The sequence below is a fragment of the Haemorhous mexicanus genome, chromosome 7 (genome assembly GCF_027477595.1).
Source record: "Haemorhous mexicanus isolate bHaeMex1 chromosome 7, bHaeMex1.pri, whole genome shotgun sequence".
In the NCBI taxonomy this organism is placed as follows: domain Eukaryota; kingdom Metazoa; phylum Chordata; class Aves; order Passeriformes; family Fringillidae; genus Haemorhous; species Haemorhous mexicanus.
The window spans coordinates 15,933,386-15,957,471 of NC_082347.1; the positions used below are offsets into that span (position 1 = coordinate 15,933,386).

Genomic DNA, 24,086 nt, shown 5'->3' on the forward strand with positions numbered 1-24,086 from the left:
GAAGGGAAGAAGGATCTACAAAGATCAAGTCCTATCACATGGCTGACCTTCTCCCTATATATACCTCTTTGTTCTTTTGATATTCAAGTTTGTAGTTCCCTAGTGATTCCAAGAACTAATAAGAAATTCCTGGAGAGGAAATAACAATGAAAGCAGCTGGAAGACAATCCTTTTTTTTTTTTTTTCTTTTTTTCTTTTTTTTTTTTTAAATACAGCTCTCTTCATCATGACAGTCAGTTTTGAACTGCTTCTTTTATATCTCATGTTAGATTTCCACATCTCATCTTGGCCAAATGTCAAATAAACTTATGTTTATTTTCAGACTTCAGTGTTTTTTGAGTGTGGCTCAATTAACAAAATAAATACTTTGTGTTACTGAACCTGGTGTGTCTGAGTTTTTGCAAATTCTTAAAATCCTCACCATGTAAGATTGCTGCTGCTAACTAGCTTGCTGGAACCCTGTGTCTTTCTGAGAGCCCATCATCTGAAGTGTTCACTCTCTGGTTTAAAAAGATCTCTCTACCTATCCTAGTAGAGATATTTGAAACCTAAGTACTGCACTGTTCCTGACCTGACAGGGACTTGTGTATCTTCAATGCCCGAGTGCCTTGAAGAGTACTGGCTGAGACAGCAGTTTCTGCAATGTGCAAATTTACATACCAGGAACTGGATAAAAAGAGTTGATCCATTTCACAAAAAGGGTTAAATCCATTTCAAGGCTAGTGGCTGTTGCTAAATCCATGCATCCTGGATTGGAATCAGTATCAAACATCTGACAATCACTGGACTGTATTAGCACACATGATTACTGACGGGATGCTAGCACTAACAGCTTTGGATCTGCTTGGGAGCACACACACGCATGTTGCATTCTTCTTCCATATTGAGTGTCTCTTCTGCTGCTATAATTTCATAGTACACAGAGTGGAAGAACAGCAGACTCATATTTTCCTTTGAAATTATAAACATAAGCATAGGAGTTCTGTATTGCTTGGCACGGAAGCTGTGATTTTGTCTTTCTTGCAGGCTGGCTTTGTTTTGGACACTGACAGATTTTTCTGGATGATGTTGATCGGAAAAAATTTTCTAAAAGTCTAGTAAGACAAGACCTGCATTTTCAAATGCCTATCACCACAGTATCTGGCCACATAAAATTATTACGTGTGCCTCTACCTGCCTACATTTTAAAGGAGTCTGTGAAGGTGATAGGTTTGAAGTTATACTTCCTCTTCCATTTTGCTGTGCAGGATAACACAGGAGTGAAGCACTCATCTAACAATCTGCAGGTAGAACGCATGTGAGCCAGAATGCAAAGCCAGTGCTCCCATCTTACATTCAGAGGTGACAACTCTGGATACACAACATTTACACGTCTTATCTGATATTAGCATGCAAAAATGGAGCTATACTGTGGAGAGGTCAACAAAATAAGCAAGTCCACGTTTCCCACAATATATGCACATGTGGCTATTTGGCACCAATAAGCCAGATTGCTTCCCAACTGGTTATTCTCTGCATCCAGTTTATCTGGACAGCCATCTCCACACCAGCAATTACTGGTGTGTCCTGAAGGCCTAAAGAGTGTTTTGGTGTACAGCAAAGGGAAACTGAATAGGTCTGTACGATCCACGTGATCTTCATTTCCCCTATAGCTGGCTTTGTGTGCAAAGTCCTTGGTGCAGAGTAACCAAGTGACAGGACAGGTGAAAAGCAAGAGGACATCAGCAGCACAACTGCTGTCACACTGTCGAGTGAAGGATTAAAAACAGCAGCCCAGGTGGGAGCTGTGCCACCTCCCCAGCACATAACACTGTCACTGGAGCTCCTTCTGCACTGCTGCTGGGAGACCTCACTTGAAGGCAGACAAATTATTACTTTCCAATTTGTCCTAATGATAAGGAGCTTTGAAACACAATGCAAATCATGGCCTTCAGCATTCTTATCAGCAAGCAGAGCAGCTCATTGCAGAAGTTATAATGTATTCCGATCTAAGTAACTGGGCATATTTATTTAGATACCGGAAATGGAAAAAGCAAACAATGCTGTCCTTTGCAATGGAACTCTATCCCTCCTGCGGCACTGCAACGTCAGCCTTCTCAGAACTATTCTTCCACGAAGCCAAAAGGCCCATGCGAGTCCCTCATTTTCCCCTTCGCCGCTGCCACCACTGGCTGCCCGCTGCCTTGCCCAGCCCACAGGCAGCCCCGCTGAGCTCCCATCAGAGCTGCTGCGATGATCCTGCACCCCACGGCCTCCGTGAATCCTGGCGGCTCGGCCGCTCTCCGCGGCACCGACCCCATCAGCATCTGCATGGAGCCTTCCGGCCCTGCAGCCAAATCCAGCCCCAGCTGCTTTTCTCGTGTCTCGACCCTCTTCAAGGCCAGCAGTGCTTCCATGACACCGGCTTGGCAACCTTCCCCTCACACCTTCCCGCCCTTTCCTACAGGAGCTTCTTCACGGGGAAAGCGCTGCTAGGCCGGTGGGGCAGAATAACGCCGGGGCCCGGGCGCCCAGCGACGGGCTGGCCCAGGCTGCGGCCCGCGCTCCCGCCCGCGGAGGGGCTCCCAGGGAGGAAAAGCAGGCCCGGCTGGTTCCTCCCGGCCAACTTTTCTTCCCGGAGAGCCCCGCCAGCCCTCCCGCCCACGGCACGTGCTGATGGACGGGCGGGGGCGGCGGGCGCGCTCCCGCCTCCCCGCGGGCCCCCGCCGCGCGCGCGCCCGGCTGCAGTGATTGGAATCCGGCTCGTTCCCGCCCCGCCCCGCAGGGACGCGCCGGGAGCGCCTGCCGGGACACGGAGCCTGCGCCGAGCCCGCGCCGCGCCGTCCCGCCCTCCCCCGCCCGACACGCACCCGCCTTCGCCCCCGTCTCAGCGGAGCCGTCGGGGCCCCGGGAACGGCCCGCGGAGCGCGGCGGGGAGCGGGCCCCCTCCCCCTTCGCCTGCCGTCCCCGCGCGGAGGATGAGGAGCCCCGACCGCCGGTGAGTGAGGGACGCGCCGCGGAGGCCTCGGCCGGGCGGGGAGAGCCGGGGCGCCCCGGGCAGCGCCGCGCCTGTACCGCTCCCTCTGCGGCCGGGGGGACGCGGGGCGCTCCCTCCGCGGCGATGCCCCTTCCCCGCCGTCGGGCGGCCCGGCCTGGGAGGTGCCCGGCGGGGTCTGCGCCGGCCCCGGGCAACGCCGTCGAAGGTGGACTCCGCCGCGGCCGGCGGCGGCCCTCCCGGCCCGGCCTGGCTGCTCGGGGCCCCGGGAGCGCCCCCGGCCCGGCAGCCCTGCCCCGCCGCGGCGCTGGGGGCGCTGCCCGCCGCCGGGCCGGGCCGGCCGGGTGGGCGCCGCGGGGGCTGCGCGGGCCCCGCGGGTCCCTGCGTGGGCAGGGCCGGCGCGGCGCTCGCCGGCCGTGCGCTCCCTCCCTCCTGCCCTCCCTTCCCGGTGTTGTAATGCCGGGCCCGGTGCCGAGCGGCCCCAGCCCGAGCGAGCGACAGCGCCCGTCGTCGTGGGAAGGGTACGAGGAATAAGGTGTTTCGCCTTCCTTTTGTGCGAGCCTTGAACAAAGCTGGACGCCGGCTTTCCAAATCGGTGTTTGCCATTCAGCGACGTCAAACAAAAAAAATCTGAACAAATAATAACCCCAAATAATCGCCCGTACCTTAGTAGCGAAAGATTGTGCTGTTGAGGACCGATTATGTACGTGGTTTCCATAACTGATTACAAAATCTGTTGAACAGTGTTCAAAAGCACAAATGGCTTTTTACCACCTTTCAATCAACCACACTCTGATGTTGTTTTGGTAAAATTAAGAGTTAATTCAGCAGCAAGGAATGGTAGTAAGCTGTGGTATTTCCTTTCAGCAGTTGCCTGTTACTTTGTGTCAAGTTGTTTGACGATTTTTCCCGGTGTAAATTGATTGCCCTCGAATTTACATATTTTGTTCTCTGCTTAGAAGTAATTATCTTTGAGTTCTTTTAATAAGTTAGCATGCTAGGGATTGTTCGGGCCTGTTACCTGCAGGGATAGAGAAGCTGCTTTTGTAGATAAGGAAGACTCTCCCAAATTGAAATGTTTGTTTGATTTTTAGTAGAACCTAATCCTGGAATAAAAATGTTAACATAAGAGCAATTAATAGTCAGATAATTTACCCAGTCTACAGTTAGAAATACTCCATGTTGTGGCATTTGTAGCAGCCCAGATAAAACTCTTGCTGATAATGTATTTGTCTTTTGGTCTTGTTCTTTTGTTCTTTTACAGCTTTTTCTTAGGTTATTCACCACATTTTCTCTGGGGTGTGTCCGAGGGGCTGTGTGTTTTATATGTATCTATGTAGACAGGTACAACCTGGTAGGCTTTGAGATGTGGTTTGAAATGTTATGAAGGGTCTTCTCATGCACCTGCAAGATTCAGCTGCCAGTCCTTAGTATGTCCTGCTGGCTGATCTCTTCCAGCAACAGAGAGTATATGTTGCTGGATCTGAATTATTTTCTTCCCTTAATTGTGAAGTAATTTAGTTTTGAAAGGGACCTCTGGATGTTATCTGTTTGAGCCTTTATTCAAGTTAGAGCAGAAAGTTCTTGGTAAACTGCAAGCCTGAAATAGCTTGTTACTTGGAACTCACTGATTAAAAGACATGTTTACTAAAACAGTTTGTAGCTAGAGCATAGACTTTCTTAAAGACAGTGTGTGAGACCCCAAATCCTAATGTTTTAGACACTGCTCTGCAAGATCCTCACTGTGAAAATCGTTATGCATATTAAAAATACTGAATATGGTGGAGTGTATAAATGATATGTGAGCTTTTTCTGGATACCAGGTCTGACATACAGAGCTGCAGTAGCTTCTTTGGTAAATTGCTGGAAAACAAAGATGAATGAAAGAGATGAAATGAATGTGTCAGAGAAACTTACAAATGTTTGTCCTTGCTTATTTCACGCATCAGTTGGAGATTTGTCCTATCTGGATACCTGGGAAAGTATTTCTTGGTTCCTCAGTAAAGAGAGGGCATATTTTCAGTGCCTGGGATTTCTGTAGTCTGTAAAAAAAATGACAGAAGGAACTCAGCAGTTCAAAAGTATATCTCATCAGAGTCATATGTGGGTACAGATGGAGCAATTGAAATCTTGTTTCCTTGGCTAGTATTTCCAAAATGCAGGACTTGGAGGCAGGCACAGAGAGTGTGCATGACAAGAAGTTTTTCCTTTCACTGCTGCTTTAGTGGTTCCACTTTTTCCTTTCTTGGACAAGATCTGCAGAACCCTCTGCAGTTGTCCCACCACAGCCATGCTGATGGTCCCCAGTTGCAGTAGTCTCTTTTGTGCCTTCCAGGATGGTCAGTGCTTTAAGGGGAAACGTGATTTCTTTCTGCCTTGTTTTCTTGCAATCTGTTAAAGGTTGCTGTGAAAGCTGTTGAGGGTTCACTGCTCTCTGGCAGCAAGTACTTACTCTTTAAAATGTTTAAAACTGACAATGAATGTAAAACTTGACCTGCTACATTGTATCCTGTAAGAATAACAAGGAGACCACACTAGGTGATACTTGGAACTGGGTAAAAGTTTGAAACAGTCACCTTCTTTTTCTTATGTACAGAAAACATAATTTTAGCAATCTCGGTGCTCTTATTGAGAAGATCTATGGAATAGCTATTCTGTGAGGGATTTTAGTCCAGAAACATCTGTGTAGTACATTGTATTTGGAGTATGTAAATTCCAAGAGCTTTAGCTTGATAAAACACACAGCTGGCCAACCACTGACCAGGAAATCAGGGACAAGCTACCAACTTGCCAGGATGGACTTTGTTGAGAACTGCCTTTCCAGGACTTTGCTGGGTTTATTTATAGAGCATATTAGGTGTATTTCATGTTCATTTCCCTCCAAAGTAAAACAAAGCAATTATGCTACTAGTTTCCAATATATATATTGAAATTCACTGTATCAGGTTGGACACTGAAGCATTTTAGGATGACATATATTTGATATATTGAGAAGACCAAGAACTACATTCTTCTTGTGGTAGTGCAAAACCCTTGCATGGGTTTCTGGCTATGACCCCGTTGTTTCAGCTGTATACAACTAGTGTGAGAAATATAGTCACTCTCTTTCAGATTTATAATCCAGAGAGGTTTTTTCTTGCCATTTTTCTAAAGGTTGTTTTGTAGTTGCCATCCCATTTCATTTGAATTCTGGGTGTTACGGTTAGGTTTAGTACTGTTTAATGACAGTCTGGTTAGCAAAATTCAAAACAAGAGTTAGGGTAGGAAAATAAACTCTGGTTCATGATAGTGATAATATTCATAGGCTGTATAAGCAGGAGGTAAGGAAAAGCCACAGCAAAGCCTTACTGAAGGTCAGGTGTGTCACCAGTGTGACACCTGTAGTTACAGTAAAGGTGATTGCCCTGTGGAGCTGTCCTTGCCATCACCAAGCTGTCATCAGTGACTTCGTGGGGGAGGGGGAAGTGCTCTGAGTATCATGAAGGCATGAACTTTGAATGTTTTAAAATATTTTGATTAGACAAAAGTCTGTAGTAACGATTCACAGAATGTGTACCTGCAACATGAAGCCTAGTGCTCTTATCTCATTTTTTCCTCAAAATAGGATTCCTCAAAATACAGAGGAAAATGTCGTGCATTTTAATGTAATTCGAGTGTCATGAGTTGCTTTGCATTAAAAGGGGAAAAAATCAGTATTATTAACTCAGCTCTGCAGAATTGCAGCTTAATTTGCATCATATATTATAACAGCAGCAATGCTTGTTACAAAACTTTGATATCACATAAATTTTTGCAGAGTAGTTTCAGTCAACTTTATTAGATTAAAATGTGGAAGCAACTAGCACTTCTTAGTGTCTGTATTCCCTGGGTTCACCATCTTAAGGAGAAAATTGTCAGTACTGCCATGCTTTGGTTGATAAATACAAGCAGATGTAGCCAGGGATAAGACAGACAAAAATCAAAGTCTCACAAGATACATACCAGGAAATAGATTTGGTTTGTGGAAGTGATTTCCTTTTCACTGCTGCATCCGTTGAAATGATTTAAATTTGCCTTTCTTTTATTGTTATTTAAAAAAAAATCCATCTAGAACCATTTGTAGGTCTTTGTACTTCCTCTGTGAGAGCCTGATCCCAAATTTGACTGGAAATCAGTGGACAGAGCTCAAATGACTTTGGAGGACTGAAGTCATCAGAGATTTCACTTATGCAGAGAATCGATACTCTGCTCATGAGATTTGTGCAAATGAGCACACTGTGTGCTCAGAGTCAGAACATCAGGGATATGGAAGTGGTAAATAGGCTCAGGTAACATTTTCTAAATTAATCATTCTTTTTCCTATCCTGTGTTCAGTTGGAAAAACAGTGCAGTGGTCAGGCAGAGTAAATGTTCCATGTGTTATTGCAGGGGTATAGAGGGCTTGAAAAGGAAGCTTAAACAGCGAGGTCGGGAGGAATTGTTCAGCAGGAATAACGGAATATATGAAATACTGAGAATATGAAAAATGTATCATCTACTTGTCCCTTTATATTTGGGAATGAAAGAACTTTGGCAATAGCATGACAAAAAGAGGGATTTATCACAAGAAAATATTGAACCTCAGTGACTGGAAATGTGAGTGAGGAGACCACAAAGCTAGGTAAAATGTGCTCTTCCTGGCTGCCTGTCCTTCTTTGGGGAAGAGAAAATTATCTTTAACACAATGCCTTAGAGGAGATTTTAGAAACCCTCCTGTTTCCCTCTCAGTGTTATGCAAGCAGCAGGCCTTGCAGTTGTCAGGTCTGGACAACTGAGAGTTAATTACAACACAGGACTGGGACAGGGCACAGGGATGAGCTGCCAGCTAATGAGGTGCAGCCATTCTTCTCACTCCCTGTTTTGGGCACTGAATCTATCTTCTGTTCAGGTTATTGAAGGGATTTTAGCAGTAATGAAAAATTCAGTAGTGGTACCAAGTATTAAACAGAAATGTCCCTGATGATAGAAGATATGGGAAGTTTCGCTTTAAAGATTTTCTTTTTTTAAACTTGGCTTGAATGTCTCCTCTCAGAGCAAACAATAAATCCCACCAAATAAAAATGTGGAGTTTTGTTTTAAAGTATATATGTATTTTTATAATTTCGTCTTCCATATTTATCAGTTTGTAATAATTTTCCTTTTCTTCTTTGTGAAAACATTCTATAGAAAGTTTCTTGTAGAATATTCTGATGTGTGTGCCATTTGTTAGAATTGAAGATTGTGCCCTTCCCCACCCAGGCAAATTATTATTCTGAGCCTAAAATTAAATGGAAAATTGGATAGGTGTTATGGCCAATCTGTCACATTTGAATCAGTGTTTCTACTAGGGATAATTCATCTTTAAAACTTGTAGTGTGGACTGAAGTTTAAGACAGACAATATTCTATGGCCTAGTCGTCTACTTGACTTAGATTAATAGAAATATTTCTAAACAATACTGTCTCAGTATATATTTTAAAAAATATTTTACTACTCTTGCATAATAATATAAAATAATAATATAATTATATATAATAAAATAATATTATAATAATAAATACTTTACTGAATTGATTTGACAACCACTCACTGGTTTGCACTAATCTTAATATGTTTTGTAAAGCTCTTTTAGTACATGGTGAATTAAATTTTTTTACACTTATAATTAATCATAACTCTAAAACAAATCAAAACCCAGAGTGTTGTTATACTCAGAAGTTTATGGCAGAGGGCTCTGGCAGAGTCTAGAAACATTCCCATATAGCTGATATTCTTCAGTTTCCTGCTCTTAAAATTTCATGGAAGGAATGCAGTTAGAGGCTCGCCAATTTGGGTTAGACCAGGAACTGCAAAATCAATCCTGATCCAGACAGGACAGTTTTTATTCAAATCCAAGCCTCTGTTGAACTGTCTGGTTTTGTTCTGTCCCGGTTTCACTCCCCCACCTCTCTTTAAATTCACAAGTTTTTAAATGTAGAGATGTTTCTAATTTAGAAGATTATTTTGGTGTAATGAACTAAAACAGAGAAGAGTGGACTAAGCTGAAGGAGGTCAAAAACCAGATGGAAATAGAAAATCTGAAAACATGGAGTGAAGAAAAAAATCCCCCTTGAAATAATGGAATCTAAATGCTGAAATTATACATCTGCTCAGCAGCTGTGCATTCCTTAGCCAGAGGTTCCGTTGCAGAAATGGCATTACTCAAGTTTTTCTCAAAGCTTCAAATACTGTTGTATAATATTTACATCTCTCTAATACTGTCAGTAATAGTCTTAGGAGCCTGGAGAAGAGAGGTGGAGGGAAGAGCTGATGTAAGAATTTCCTTCTTTGTCCTAAAGCGTCTGCAGTGTGTGTAGTTTTTTGCTGCAGTGATATTCTGTGATTTTGCTTGGTTGTTCTTTATAAATATCTTTTAATTTCTGCTTACTCAATTTCAGAGAAGTTGGTTACAGGAAAAGTAAGCAAGTAAAAACTGTATGAAAGGAGGGTGCACTAGTGAGAAAAGAAAGTTACAAATTCTTCAAGTGTTTTGCTCCCATCAATGGCCAGCAGTTTTGCTCCAGAGCAACACATAAGACAGTCTAGCTGTCAACTGTGGAATTACATCACTCTGTGGAAGCTTCTTCCTACATCACAACAGCCAGGAGCCAGCTGAATCCGTAAGGCACATTCAATCCATTTCAGTATAGATCCATAGCACATGAAACAATTGTAGCTAGAAAAGGTCTCCCTAAGCTACCAAGCAGGTTATAAAAATGTGTAATTTTCCATTTTCTTTTGTGTTCTTTTTTCTCTTTGTACTTTTTGACAATGTTGGTATTCATCAGAGTTACCTGGTAGTACTAAAATTTATGTACGGTAGAGCTGGTGTTTGAGAAAGCATTGGTTTAAGTGCTGATGTGAAGGGTGATTTAGTTAATAGAAGACCCTAAGGAGGTTTTTTTGCTTTGTAGAAAGGGACTCTTGCTTCAAAGAATTTTTACCAAAATTTAAAAGTTTGAGGTTATGTAAGAGAAATGTCAGAATTTTCAGCAATTTCAAATCTTGATTTCAAACTTTTTCTGCTTTTGGAAGAAGCAATTGTTTACTTGAAGATATTTTTTACTGTGTGTACTTAGACCAACTGAAGGTAAAATAAATCCCCTTTGGGTTACTTTGATTGAGAAGAGAAGCTGTGGGTGTGCTGTTAATACAGATGCCAGGGTCTCCTGGGCATTTGAAAGAGCGGGTGTGGGACTTTGGGTTCAGATAACAGGGAGTGTGGGCAGAGGAGCAGTGGCATGATGAGAAAGGCTTGCTGGGTTTGAGCACTGGAGAGGAGCCCAGAGCTCTCTTCTAACATGGGATAGAAGTGACAGAACTCTTAATCTCCTTGCTCTGTATATAACTGCAAAGCACCTCTTCCTATATCTATCCATCCATGCATTATTACTCCACTGTCTCTGTTGATTTTTCTCTCTAGCATCTTTGTCATAGTGTGAAATGAGGTTTCAGGCTATTAAAAGTGTAGCCAGTATGAAATTTCTAAAACTTAACCCAAGTTGATTATTTTATTTGGATTTCACTATTTTCTATATGTTGTGGAAAAGATTGGGTACAAACAGGAGAAATTGGAGGTCTCTGTGCAGTGGCATTGCATCTTGTTTTGATCAAAGATGGGAGTGGGACAGCTGACATGGCTGGAATGCTGCAAGGGCTCCTTATGGGCTCTCCAGGAAGGACAGTCTGAGGTGGTGAGGGATGCACAATTGTGGGGATTTTTGTTGTGAGACTGCCATGGAGATTCCTGAAGTTCTTCCTTTTGGGTGAATGAGGAGTCAGTTGAGTGGTGTGGGTCAGGCCTAACACGGTCAGCATGGGTGATGTTGGCAGATGCCTGCAGGAGGCTATCTCAGAGAATGATCGGGGAGCAGTGGATATTGTTTCTCTTTAATTCCTTAGGGTAGTGGCAGTGTCACTTGTAACATCCTCATCAACAAAGTGATGGAAGTACAGATGGGACAAATGGATAGTGAGATAGACTGAAAATTGGATGAGCTACCAGGTTCAAGGAGTTGTGATCAGCAGCACAAAGTCCAGCTGGGGACCAATCATAGTATGACCCAGGGGTTGAGCTGGATTTCTAGTACAGTGCAACCAAGTGAACATTCATGGATGATGGCACAGAGCACACCCTCAGAAGTTTGTAGGCAATACAGAACTGGGAGGAGTGTTTGCTGGGCTAGGTGGCTGTGCAGCCCCTAACAGGACCTGGATGGTCTGGAGAAATGGGCAGAGAGGAATCTCATGAAGCTCTACGAAGGGAAGTGCAAAGCCCTGCAATGGGGGAGGTGCCTCCTGGGATGTCCAAGGGTGAGTGGGCAGGCTCCGGGAGGTGATAATGCCCTTCAGCTCAGCACTGGTGAGACACATCTGGAAGGCCCTGGTCAGTTCTGGGCTCCCAGGAAGAACTGGGCAGGTGCCACTGGGGCAGAGAGGTGGTAACAGCCTCACTGGATGCAAGCAATGAGGGCTGTTTTATTCTGTGTGTTTGGAAATAGTGTGGAAGGGGGAGTGGATGGTGTGGTGAAACTTGTAGCTGATACAGCTACTGTAAACTGGCCTGAGCAGTATTGAATGCCTGGATGATAAAATACTGGATGAGGTACAGTAAGTGCAATGTAATTTAATTCAAACAGAGGCAAAAACAGTAATAGGCTCTAAATGAGGTATTAACACTTGGTGAGATCTTTGTTTTGAAGCTCCTACTTTAGATTGAACCTATCTGCATATGGTGTTAAATTTTTTTTTTCATCTCTTCTCTTTTGTGTTTCCACTGTCACTTTTGTACTTGTGGCCAAGTAAAGGGTTGGATTTGTTTGCTAATTTAACTGAAAACTAACTGCATAAAACCCCCTAGGTTTTCAGTATTTCCAGCTCACTGTGGTACCTTAAGTGGAGTAAGAGGACAGGAGGGCCAGCACTACCCTTCTTACAATCAGTACAGGCTTAAATGAATTGAGGCCAATTTTGAAGCAGCATTCTATACAGTTAAGTATTTCAAAAATGTGATTTAACAGCTGTACAAGTTCATTACATATGGACATACAGGTTTCGTTCTTTTGGTAATACAATTTCAACAGTCCCATTTAAAGGAGAAGGTAATATATTTTGTTCTGTTTGCTTTTTCCTTCTTCCAGCAGTACTGGAAGGATGGAGTACTAAATAGACTTGGGCTTCTCCAGTTAAGGAAAGAGAAACAGTGGAGAGAGAGAAATGGTGATGGTCATCTATCAAACCTTAAATGAAATTAGGAAACTGATGAATAGTGTTTCACCACTACTTTTTTTTCTCCACAGTGTAAGGGAATGGTATGTTTACAAGGATGGTAAAATGGGCCATTTCTTTCCTTCCTCACAGCAAGTATTTCAGTTGAAAAGTCGCTGCCAGAATACATGGCTGGGGATGAAAGTGCTGTGCAGATTTGCCATCACACGGATTTGTTGATGGATGTGTGCACTGATGGCAATAGCACAGTCACTTGTGCCTGGTTGTAGGTCAGGAACTCCCCAGGCTTCTGGATGAAGCCAGAGAGGCTTCTTCTGTTCTCCCTTAGCTCCCCGCTGGTCTGATAGCAAGCGGTGTCACAGGCAGAGTGCTGGGCTAGACATCTGCCACAGAGCAGGCGGCGAATTCGGAGGCCTTTTATCACACCCACACGCAGGCAGGCACGTCAACTCCTCTGCTGTTGCACTTAGTAGTGTCTGTAACGCCTACAGCTTTTTTAAATGTTGCACTGGCACCCATCTGCCTTCGCTGACACATTTGTTAGGTTTGCTTTAACGAAACTGCCATCAAACGTGAAGTAACATGTTTTTTTGTATCTGCCTTATCTTAAACATTTTCTGTTCAGGTAGTTTATTTTGCTTAGTGTGGAAAGATTGATCATATAATTTCCTAAGGACTGGAGCAGTGTAGCCAGGTAGACTTCCATTGATGTCTGCTGGATGAATAATTAACTGCCAGATGGAAAGGGCAGTTCTGTGCTGCAGATAAGCAGCCTAAGCAGCCGGGTACACTCGAAGGGCCAGTTCTACTCCTTGTTCACGCCACCCTGGTGCGTCCTTCCCTCTTCCTTTGCAGCAGCACTGGCTGGCACTGCTCTGATGCTGTAGGAATCTAAACTGGCTGAGAGCCCATTACCCTTTTTTGCCTTCTTTTTAAAATTTTTTTTCAGTAGGCTTCACTTCTTGCCAGTCTAGCTGCGGTTGTGGGGGCAGACCAAGTTAGCACAGAGAACAAGAGTGCCCCTTCCAGGCCCAGTTTAGTTGTACTGTAACATGCTTGTGGGTAAGTCTGCTGTTTGGGAATGTTACCCAGTTTGGAGTGACTTTTTTTTGTTTTGGTTTGGTTTTTTTTTTTGTTTAATTAGCTTGAATGTTGGTGATTCTGTGTAACTTCTTAGTGTATATTGACTATATCCTCACTCCATAAAGCAAAAATGAGTTGGTCAGAATCTTTACTTTCCCATCCTCACATTCCTCTTCGCTCTTTTGCAGTTGAGTCCTTTGTTTTGTAGTTCTGTTAAATTTCTGCCTCTGATGTAGTCTGTAAAGTTTTGGAGTTTGGCAAACTGCTAATACCTAAAACTTCAAAGACAAGCTTCATGTATCAGCAGGTTTGAAGATTAGATATCTAGTCAGATTATGGAGTGGATGTCACACTGTTTCTGTTTCAAAGGTCTTGAGCTGTGTTAATGTCCCCAGAGGTGAAGGATGTTCCAATCAAAAGTGTTCAGTAAACTTGTTCTGCCTGGTAAGAGGGAGGTCAATATGCACATTACTGTCCAGCCAGCAAGATGTTGTTTGGCACCAGAGGATGTGGGAGGGAAGGGAGAGACAACTGTGGTTAGAGGAATGTGTGTGTGAGTGGAGAAATGGATCTATTGCTAAAGGACAGGGAGAGTGAAATCATACAGGATATATAGTGAGCTGGAGCAATTACACTGGGAAAAGATCGAGACCAAAATAGAACAAATCTGTAGAAAACCAGGCTTTCTATGTCTGTTGCTCATAGTGCAATTTGTTTGATGTGTGATGGCTTCTTTTTTTTTTTTTTCCTGAATGAAGAGAAAAATTTGAGATGAAAGAATCACTTGAGTTTTAAGAACTAGAAATACCATAGATGTGTGTTTGGCATCACTGCCAGGGCAGAGTAGATCAATTGAGCCAAGTTTTTTCTTCTGTTCTCCTCATTAACCCAGGCTTTATTAGAACAGAGAAAAAGCACAATAAAATCTTTATATAGCAGGCTCAGATATAACAACAGGTGTGCTATTCCCAAATCCAAGGATTTTTATGGAGTTGGTCAAAAGGAGCATGAAGTGACATAGCATCTAGAAAGTGAAATGTGGGTGCTCTTTTCTGTATTACACTAAGCTGGCTCATGGCTATGATTGGGAAAATATATTTAAGAATTAAATACAGTCTCTAAAAATGTATTTTTCAAAGAACTGCTGTAGTTGAAGCAGAAGATTACCTTTTTGACAATGAACATAATGGAATTAAATACCACTGTAACAGTGCAGTTGGTATGAGAGAATAATCTAAAAATACAGTGTTGAAATGTCTGACAAGCTCATAGGAGTACTGATGCAGCCACATGTTTATATATTAGTATGTCTGCAGTCCACACTCTTCCACCTACGGAACCCATTACATTGTAATAAAAAACAGATTCTGCTTAAACTGCTTTTTGCAAATTCACTTGTTTTTTGAAAATGCTGGATTTGACAAATGCTATTCTTCTGCACTAAATTTTCTCTTCATCAGGAAGTAGTATCATCCATAATTTGGGCTTTTGGAAGGTATACTAGGAAATATTTTAGTCTTCTGCAAAGAAATTTGCCAATACTGTTGAGTTTTTAATTTTAATTTAGAATGCAAGTTTCTAAAAGTGTATTTTAAAAACAACTTTTTTTAAAACCGTTAATTTGGATACATCTTTCAGAAGATTCTCTTCTCCTGGAAGTAGTGACTGGCACAGCTTCCTTTGGTCAGGCACATAGCACTCAGTTACAGCTCAGTGGGACTGTTTGTCCATGGTATGTTAGAGATCAGTGAATAAAGTGGTACTTGCTAGAGCAGCTAGTGATGTTCACAGTCACATTTCTCCAAGGAAAGGCAAGTGTGTTCCAAAGGACATTTTGTTTAGAATAATACCTGTCAGGCTCTGTGTTACTCATGCACCCAAGAGAAGTACAAAAAGAAGTTAAAGGACGTTTTCCACTTCCAAAGTGCTTTCCAACAGTATTTTCTGTAATCTGTGTGTGTCTTCTTCACCACCATTTCACCATGTCTGCGTGTCTCTGTGATACGTGGTCTGTGGTTTTCAAAGATTGTGACTGTGGAAATATTAAAGCTGTTACAAGCAGGTATATTTCCTGACACTACTTTTCATTTGTTAAAATTAATTTGCAATGGCAGTATGAGTTTGGATTTTTGGTTGGTTTTGTTTTTGTTTTTCTCCTTGGTTCCTTCTCTCTCCCACAGTGACTGCTTGTAATCTTTGCTGGCATGAAACTTGTGCTGAAGTACTTGAAGGTATTTGTGAGTGTCCTTGTAAAACATCACAGTGGTGTTTTCTATCTGCTCTTTTGGAAAACAGAATCCTTGTTATAATATGTATACATCTTGTTATTTTTAGCACAGTGGCTTTAACCCCTGGTGAAACCTTTAGGATTACTTTGTAGTTTTAGCACTTGCTTAATTTTCTTTATACATTGTTGTTGTGTGAAATATCCCAATAATAGGTCTTGAGACCAAAACACGACCTGTGGGAGTGACGGGAAAGTTTATGTTAAAAAAGACACAACAAAGTAAAACTACAGGGAGGATGCTAAGGGTGGAACTGTTATATTGGCCTTCTGAAAGAGAATCAACACTAATAACTTCTTGCAGGGCATTTAATAGCTGTCAGGTAATCATGTTATGGTGTTTTGAGCTTCAATTCTAATATGTAAACATACTTGCTCTTCCACTGCTAACCAGCCATTTGAATAAATTTTATTCCAATGAGTAAGCTTTATTAAATATATTTTAAAAGAAAAATAGCTGTTTATTTGTTATATGTATGACATTTTCTGTTACATTAGGTTAATAGAGAAATTCTGGTTAAAATAGAAAATACTTCTAATTTTGATTATCTGGTAGAAATTACAAATTGGAAATAAAATTTTGTAGAATGGTAAGAGATAGGAGAGATTCCTTTGGGGAAAAATTTAAAAGTCTGAGTTCTACATAATCTGAGAGACAAAATGCTATCACGTATGATAGACAGAAGAAAAATTGACTGTATTTTGCCTTATGTAAAAAGAGGTCCTGCAAATGTAAGTCTGTTTGCAGTAAACAAAAAAACAGTTTAAAGTGCTCATCTTCTGTAACAAAGGCACCCGAGTAGGGTTTTTGTTCTCATACAAAAAAATAATCAATTCTATGCTTACTTTGCCTAGAATTATAGAGGTAGCCAGTTGTTCGTGCTTCTGATCCTTGACCTGCAATAACATTTATTGATAGTGAGGATTTTTATAGGTGTATTAGTATATAAATAAGAGTGATTATTTTCATCATCCTGCCTACTCTAGTTATTTCTTTTTTCAGATTTAAAGTCTTTTGGAAGGTCTCATGATATTTGTGATATTTAGCATTCCTATTTTGGCATTCTAGGGTTTTACCATGAAGACAGTGCTTTAAGTCAATGTCTCTTAGCATTTTGAATTCTTTCCTACTTTGTAGCTGTGAACCAATACAGGGGAAACCATGTGAGTGAAGGAATTCCATATAAAAGTCATTGAGCTCTGAATTTCTGGTTTTGACTTAAGATCCAGGCCTAAAACTTTCTAAGAGCAAAGACTTTCTGGCAGCCTGTTGCTGGTGAGATCTTTTTTTTCATGAACAGAGGGACTCTATCCAGTATACAGTGACCAAAGGTCTCCTCTTGGTAGAGTTGCAGAATTACCATTCTTAGCAGTGCTCTGCAGTGTCAGATTTAGTTCTGCCAAGGAAAGTACAAAGCGCCTCCCATGGGAGTGATACCAGAGAGAGTCAGTGTGAGCCCCTGGTTCCACACTGATGCCAAAAGACCTGCACCCTCCTGAGATGTGTGGAAGGCTTTTTTTCTCAGCTCCTAGAACATTTGGTAGTGTGCTTAATGAGTAAAATCACTATTCCTAGAAAAATGTATTTCGGGTTATTCTCTTTGTCTCCTTACATGTGCTGTCACCTGAATGATTATTTTTTTCCAAGTCTCTGCTATCTGGTATCATAATGGCATTTTAGCAATTTCAGTATCTTCACAATTGTAAAATTCTTGTCTGTTTTGTTTACAGCAAAATACTTGCTCCAGATTGCTACAGCCATTTTTCACAGTACAAAACTACTCGCTTTTAGAGAAAATAGATGGAGATAGTTAATCCGTAAGATGATCTCACACTTCTTTTGAGGGGTAATTTACTAATTTCTGTGCTTGTATGTAATTGACCTGAAACCTAAGACATTGTAATGTTGTTTTATCGTAAATAAACTATGTGCCTATAGTTTGGAAAGTTAAGTGAATTCGTAACAAAATTGTCCCTTTGAGAAAGGAACAATTCACATCATTCCAGATGGACGAGCTGTTTAACCAGTTCCTTGCTTCTGAGTAAGACGGGTCCGTGACTAGGGGCAGCTCAGTTGGGGTGAGTTTGGAGTCATGGCAGAGGCGCCCGAAGGAGGGAGACCTGCGTGGCCGGGCAGCGGTGCCCGGAGCCGGGCACTGCTTCCCCCGGCTGCCGGAGCGAGGGGACGCGGCCGGGCACGCCGGATCCCGAGAAAAGGCTTTTCCTCTTGCTGCCCGTTTCAGGAGAGCTGGCGCAGCCCGGCTCCCGGGCAGGCCGTGCCGGGATGCCATTTTGAGGCTCCGTGTGTGCGGGAGGAGGGGCGGCGCGGCTCGGGTTACGGGCTGCGCATTCCAGCGCCGGGAGGGGCCCGCGCGGGGCCCGCGCCCGCCGCCCCTCACGGGCACCGCGGGCCGCGCTCTCACCGCGCCAGCGTCCGGGCTTTGCCTTGCCTCCCAGTAAGCGTAACGACTTACCGGGAAAGAACTGGCTTTTGAGCTAGTTTTAGAGATCAAAAATCCTCGTGGCGCTGTTTAATTTTGCTTAGCTGTAACAGTGGTTATAAGGACTTTATGGAAGCAGACTGTTGTGCTTCAGAGCTTTCCTTGAGAGCTAGAGGGTTAATTATCTGATGCGCTTATTGCTGTCTCATTTTTCAACTTGTTGCCTGTATTTACAGTATTATGTAAATTCTAGGTAAATATTTGCATTTTTAAATGGAGGTGTAGATTTTTGTGTTTTGCTTGTTTTCCCTTTCTTCCCCTGGATACAAAATAGCGATTTGAAGTAATGTATTTTAAAGATCGTGTAATTTCCATTTCATGTTTGCACTGTCCGGTACTCAGTTGTTCCTTGGCAGAACAATAGTTAGGTACGTGGTGTACACTTCTTAAAGTTTTCACCATTTAAAAAAACCATCCTGCAGGAGAATATCATTAAGGCTTGTTATAATAGAGCTGAGTTTGTATTTAAAGTTTCAAGTTGACTTCGGAACAGAATGTTTTGTGGAATATTTATTGTAGTTGTTACAGCAACATCAGCTGGTACCCACTGTCCCTGCAGAGTCATTAGCATGTCTTGTGTACTTCTTTGTGGCTGCATAAATCTTTTCAGGTAAAAGAAACTAAGCAGGACATCTCAATTTGAAACTGAGCATGTTGTGTTGTGCTGTTTGGGGTGTTGTGTTCTTCCCCTCTCTTTTAATTCAGGTTGTAAATCATTCTGCCAATCAGGAGTCCATAACTGTTGATTTTTTTTTCCTCCACCTTCAGTACATTATCACAAACATGAGATAAATAACGAGTTTAGATTTAGTTCAAGAGCTAAGTAAAGCTTTGTCCATGGGAAGGCTCAGCAAGAACATGAGATACACAGTATTCATCATTTAAACTCTGATGAATTTGGTATCAAATGCTGTGAAATGTACAAAGCAAATCAGCTGCAAAAATATCTTCTCTGGCAACTGGTCAGAGTGGTATTATTTGTAAAAGCTGTTAGATCATGGGATTTTTCTTCATGGCATGTAATCTCTTTGTAGCTAAAGAAGTAAAATGATCCTGGTTGTGGTTTGCAGTGCAGCTCTCTTGTCAAAGGAATTCCTTTTATTCCCCTCCCTCCTCCCACAAATAAAAGCCATCACACGCTGAATTGAAGAGTCCTCTGCAGTTGTTTTAGTTAAAATGAAACACTCGAGGAGAGTATCTTGTTCTTGAAAATTCTTTCTGAGAGAGTTGCTGCTGCTGTATCCCTGAACTCCCCAAAACTGAAGGGATCCAACTGATTCTTTCTGTTTCACTGCAGGGAGTCTTTTGTGTCTCTGTCAGCAGAAGTGTCTCTGGTACAGGTTGGAGAACTTTCCTTCACTTCAGCCTCAACATGTGAAATCTAGTCCTGTCTGGTTAAAATCTGTACATAAACTTATTGCTAAGATTCAGTTTACCCTAAGATCAATAAAATCTGATGATAATAGCAAAAATGAAACATTGACATTGAAGCTCTTTTTCTTATTAAGACTATATATAGTAAAAAAAGATTACTTCATGACCTCAGGCCAAATTCTTCTCAGTGTTTCATCAGTTTACTGCTCCTCGTTCTATTATTTAAAATGCATCTGTTGCAGGTTTAAAAAAAGGTTGATTCACATAAAGCAGTATACAGTGGATGCAGCTGCTGTTGTGAATATATAAAGGTAATTGATGTAAAAAACGACCACACATTTTTGTTTCTGTTCCAGTCTATGCCTCTGTAATGGGTTTCAGTGCAGTTCAAATAGTTTCATCATTTTCATACTGAGATCAATGTGTATATTGACTAGAAATGAGAAAAGAACTATAAATGCACATATAATGTATTTTACTTAGGTATTTCTGTCAATTTGGGAACTGCCAGTAGTCTGTGATGGTAAAGGCCCTGTGTTGAGATCCAGGGCAAATCAATAAATGCACAGCTCTGGGTAAAATTTATCACCAACACCCAATTTCTTGCTTTAACTTACAGTGACTCCAGCAGCTGTGCTCTTTTCCAGCTAACTCACGTATCTGAGTTATCCTGCTTCCACCCACACATGCTTACCTTGCAGAATGTTTGCAAAGATCTTCATAAAAACACTTCCCTTAATCTGCCGCGGCAAGCAACAAAATTATTTTGGCACTAAATTAGCATGGTGTTGGAGCTGAGGGCCTGGGGAATGGAGGATATGCTCTGTGTCTGCTGTGGGTTTTGCTGTGAAGCTGTTATTTGTTCACCTGTCTCTGAAAGGGCAGTGAGATAATGGGTGGGTCTGTGCCTTCCATTTTTATGATATTCTGTGTAGCAGGTTAAGTCGTTCTCCTGATCTCAGAAATCCAACCTATCAAAAACCCAAACAAGAAAAAAGCCCCCAGTCAACAGCATGAAACCCATCATATCAGGTGTTTGAAGACTTTCATGCTTAGGTTACACAGAGTACCAGCTCTGGTCTGCAACTGGCGGGACAGCAGTGGGATCAAGCTGAAAGCCTTCTGGGTTTGGCTCAGTGTTCTGCTGGATTGGAAGAGAAATCACAGCCAGCAGGCTGCAGGCTTGGGCTGTAGGTCTGGGTTCCCCAGTACAAGAGGGAGACTGATGCAATGGTGTGCCCTGCAGGAGAGGGGCTGCCATGCACCAGGTGTATTTGCTCAGCCTGCAGAAGGCTGAGGAATGATGTTTGTTATCTTCAGAGAAGGTGGAGCTACAGTCTTCCCAGGAGTGCATGTTGAAAGGGTGGTAAATTAGTAGTTGCAAGTTAGAGCAAGGTAATTTCTTCCTGGATTAAGAAAAAAATAATTAGAATGGTTGAGGTACTTGGGACACGTTGCTGTCAGAGGCTGCAGGACTGCCTTTCTTGGACATGTGCAGGACATTGCTTGTCCAAGTCCTGAGCAGCTCAACTGAAAATTGAATTTGGCTTTTTAATGGGTATGGGGCTGGACTGAGCAACTTCGGGAGGTCTCTTCCAACCTGTGAGAGTTGATGGTTCTGTCTGACAGCACCTGCGGTCTGTGGGGCTGACGGTTCTTATGAAGAGGTCGCTCTTGCAGATGGTATTACACCTGATTTCTAACCCAGCTTAATAGGGTCAAAGTTAGTGAATGGAGGGTTGGGGTGAAAATTGCTTGACCTTGTGTAATACCAGCCATGTTGGTTTATCTGGATTCAGTGGTTAAATTTTCATTTGTATTGTGTATCGGGGCAAAAATGAAAACTGGATCTACAGTGTGCATTCATCCTTCTGTGTCACAGGAGGTAAGAACTCAGCTGACAGATGTGGCACCGAGTGCTGGCCCTTTTTTTAGGGTCAGATTTGTGGGCTTTTTCCAGTAGATCTTTCTTTAGAAGGAGATTTAGCAAGTTTATTTTTTTTTATTCACTTCTAAAATTAGTTACTTGTAACTAAGTTTTGTTTATTTCAGATGGCCTGCATTCTAGCTTTCTGAAGATCTAGGTTGGGGAATGAAAAAATGTGTAGACTGTTCTTTTTGTTTATCCCTCATTTGTGGTAGTCTTCTATTCCCTGATTTAAATCTGACTTTATACAGAGAGCTGAGCCAATAGAGCTGCCAAATAGTTTAGTGCTACAGGCTATCTGAAAATCTCAATCTGAATATTTTGTCAGTGGGAGCTATTGGGTGGATGCCTAGCATTTTTTTTTTTTAAGTCTGACATCTTGATTGTCCAAATAGATTTGGGCTCCTATTTTATTTTAAATCTTAGCATTTGTATTAGCAGAAATAACTGTACATAGTCTTGTGCTACAGCAGTTGCTACCTATGTTTTTTTTTAAATTATGTGTGTTTGTGACCTGGGGAAGATAACATAATGCAATGGATGTTAAATGCTATTTGTTTTGAAGAGTGTATTTGAAACAATGGAAAGACTTTAAAAAATGTTGATGTTCTGAAGTGTTTTTTCTGTCAGTGTTAGATTTGGCAGTGGTTCACACAAATAATTTGCCAGAAAAGGAGTAACTCTTCATGTACTTCTTGTGAGTCCTCTGATTTTCTGTAAGTGTTAAAATCCTATTGTCGGGCTTAGAATGAGTTTATTTCAAAGTGAACTGTGGGTAGTTCTCTTCCTTATTTTTGTGATGCAGGGTAGGAAATGGCTCTGGGTAGAACTGTTTGCCTAGTCCCTGTTGCCTAGTCAACTATTGCTTGTTGTCCCCTGGTAGGGAACTGGTTTTATATAGATATAATTGAAAGCTGACTGTAATTTTTTTCAGCATGAATTTATGCATGCCAAGTTTTCAAACACAAGAGAGGACAAAGGTATCATTTCTGTTATAATATGTAATAAACTGTGATGGGTTTTGTATCAGTGTTCTGGCCTTCTGCAAGTCTTGTATGAGCAAATAATTATGTTATTTTTCTGACTGGATTTTTCTTGGCAGTGTTATCAAATGTGAATGTTACCACTCAACTCCACAGAATCCTTATTGTTAAATAAACCATACTGGAACTTGGTAGAGGATGAGAAGCCTTAAGGCAAATTACTAAACTAGAGAAAATTCCCCAAATACTAAAGGCAAGAGTCTTTTTCGCTGGTTCTTAATATTAACTGTGTACTGGCATTAAGATCTCTTAGCCTGTCTTCTTTTTGCTACTTCCTTCAATTTTGATTACTTGAAAATGACAGTTTCTGTACTGTGTATACATAAATATATGGAGATAGCTCCAAAGGACTAGCAGCAACTTGCAAGTTGTGTTTACTTGTAACATGGTGACTGTAAATTAAGCCCAAACCCAGAACATGCATGGAATCACAGAATGGTTTGTGTTGGAAGGGATCACCAAAGCATCTTGTCCAAATTCCTGCAGTGAACAGGGACATCTCCAAGTAGCTCAGGCTGCTCAGAGCTCTGTCCATGCAGACCTTGAATGTTTCCAGGAAGGAGGCATCCACCGCCTCTCCAGGCCACCTGTGCCAGTGTTTCACAACCTCACGGTAAGCAAAACCTTTTCATATACTCTGAACCTACCACACAGTTTGAAACCATTACTCCTTGCCCAGTCACAAAGGCCCTGCAGAAACATTTGTCCCCACGTTCCTTTATTTGTTTACCTCGTGTATTGGCAGCAGTTCTGCAACTGTTACTTCTCTTCTGAGGCTTTTTTTTTCCCCTCCAAACATCATTAGAAGGTGGAAATACAAGCATTTATTGTCTTCCTTGGCCATTACTTAAAACTGCACATTTCATGTTTTCCTTTTTGTTACTGTTTTTAATTTGAATTTATTGCAACATCAGTGAGAAACAGAACGTATCTGAACTGGAAAGCTTTCTCAAATATGGCTGTAGTGTCATCAAAAACTCAAGAAACTATAAAGGGAATACAGCTGTGTTTTTTTCACTAGGTATTTTGTTGTTTTTGTGTGGTCTCTTGCATGATCTCAGTCTTTTAAAAAACGTCCCATTTTCTTGTAATTTTGGGCTTTCTTCCATGTGTTTTTCTTTAATTTTGTGTATGTCAGTAGGTTTGATCAATTTAAATATCATTATTGTCAGAAAATAGGAGTGATCTTGCAGAGAGTCAGCTCTCTGTAAAAGTAAAAAAGTAAAAATTGTTCCTCCACTGATAAATTCTTTTTAACAGCTGCATTGGAAAAATTTCTCATGTTAAAAGTGTCTTTTTTTGATATTTTATTTGTTTATAGTAGCATCTGAGGAAGCCTTTTTAAGGAGGATAAAGTAAGATAAATGTGATAAAGATAAGACTAGATTATAAGGAGCTTCCCATTATAATTGTGCACTGTTTTGCAGTATTGCAGTAGCAGAAATCTAGCACTTCCTAGGTTCTCCATAAACTATTTTAGTTTCACTTGCTGACAGTGGCTTGGAAAGCTTTTTATCTGTTTTTCAGTGGTAGTTTTGTATCCTGCTGCTGTATGATTGGTGTTTGACACAATTATTTCTCATAAAAACATAACTTGAGAACCGTCTGAACTTGCAGCTCATCAAAATACACTGAA

The 24,086-nt window shown here is 41.7% G+C and overlaps 1 protein-coding gene across 3 annotated transcripts in view; it reads left to right on the forward strand.

Moving 5' to 3' along the window:
- The first annotated feature begins 2,820 nt into the window (after positions 1-2,820).
- Positions 2,821-24,086, forward strand: part of BMPR1A (bone morphogenetic protein receptor type 1A) — a 74,287-nt gene continuing 53,021 nt past the window's right edge. For 2 of the 3 annotated variants that reach the window (XM_059851203.1, XM_059851202.1), the window contains exon 1: positions 2,821-2,977. The gene's annotated coding sequence lies outside the window, so the exon portion shown is untranslated. The remainder of the gene's footprint in view (positions 2,978-24,086) is intronic. The other variant, XM_059851204.1, reaches the window with a different exon arrangement.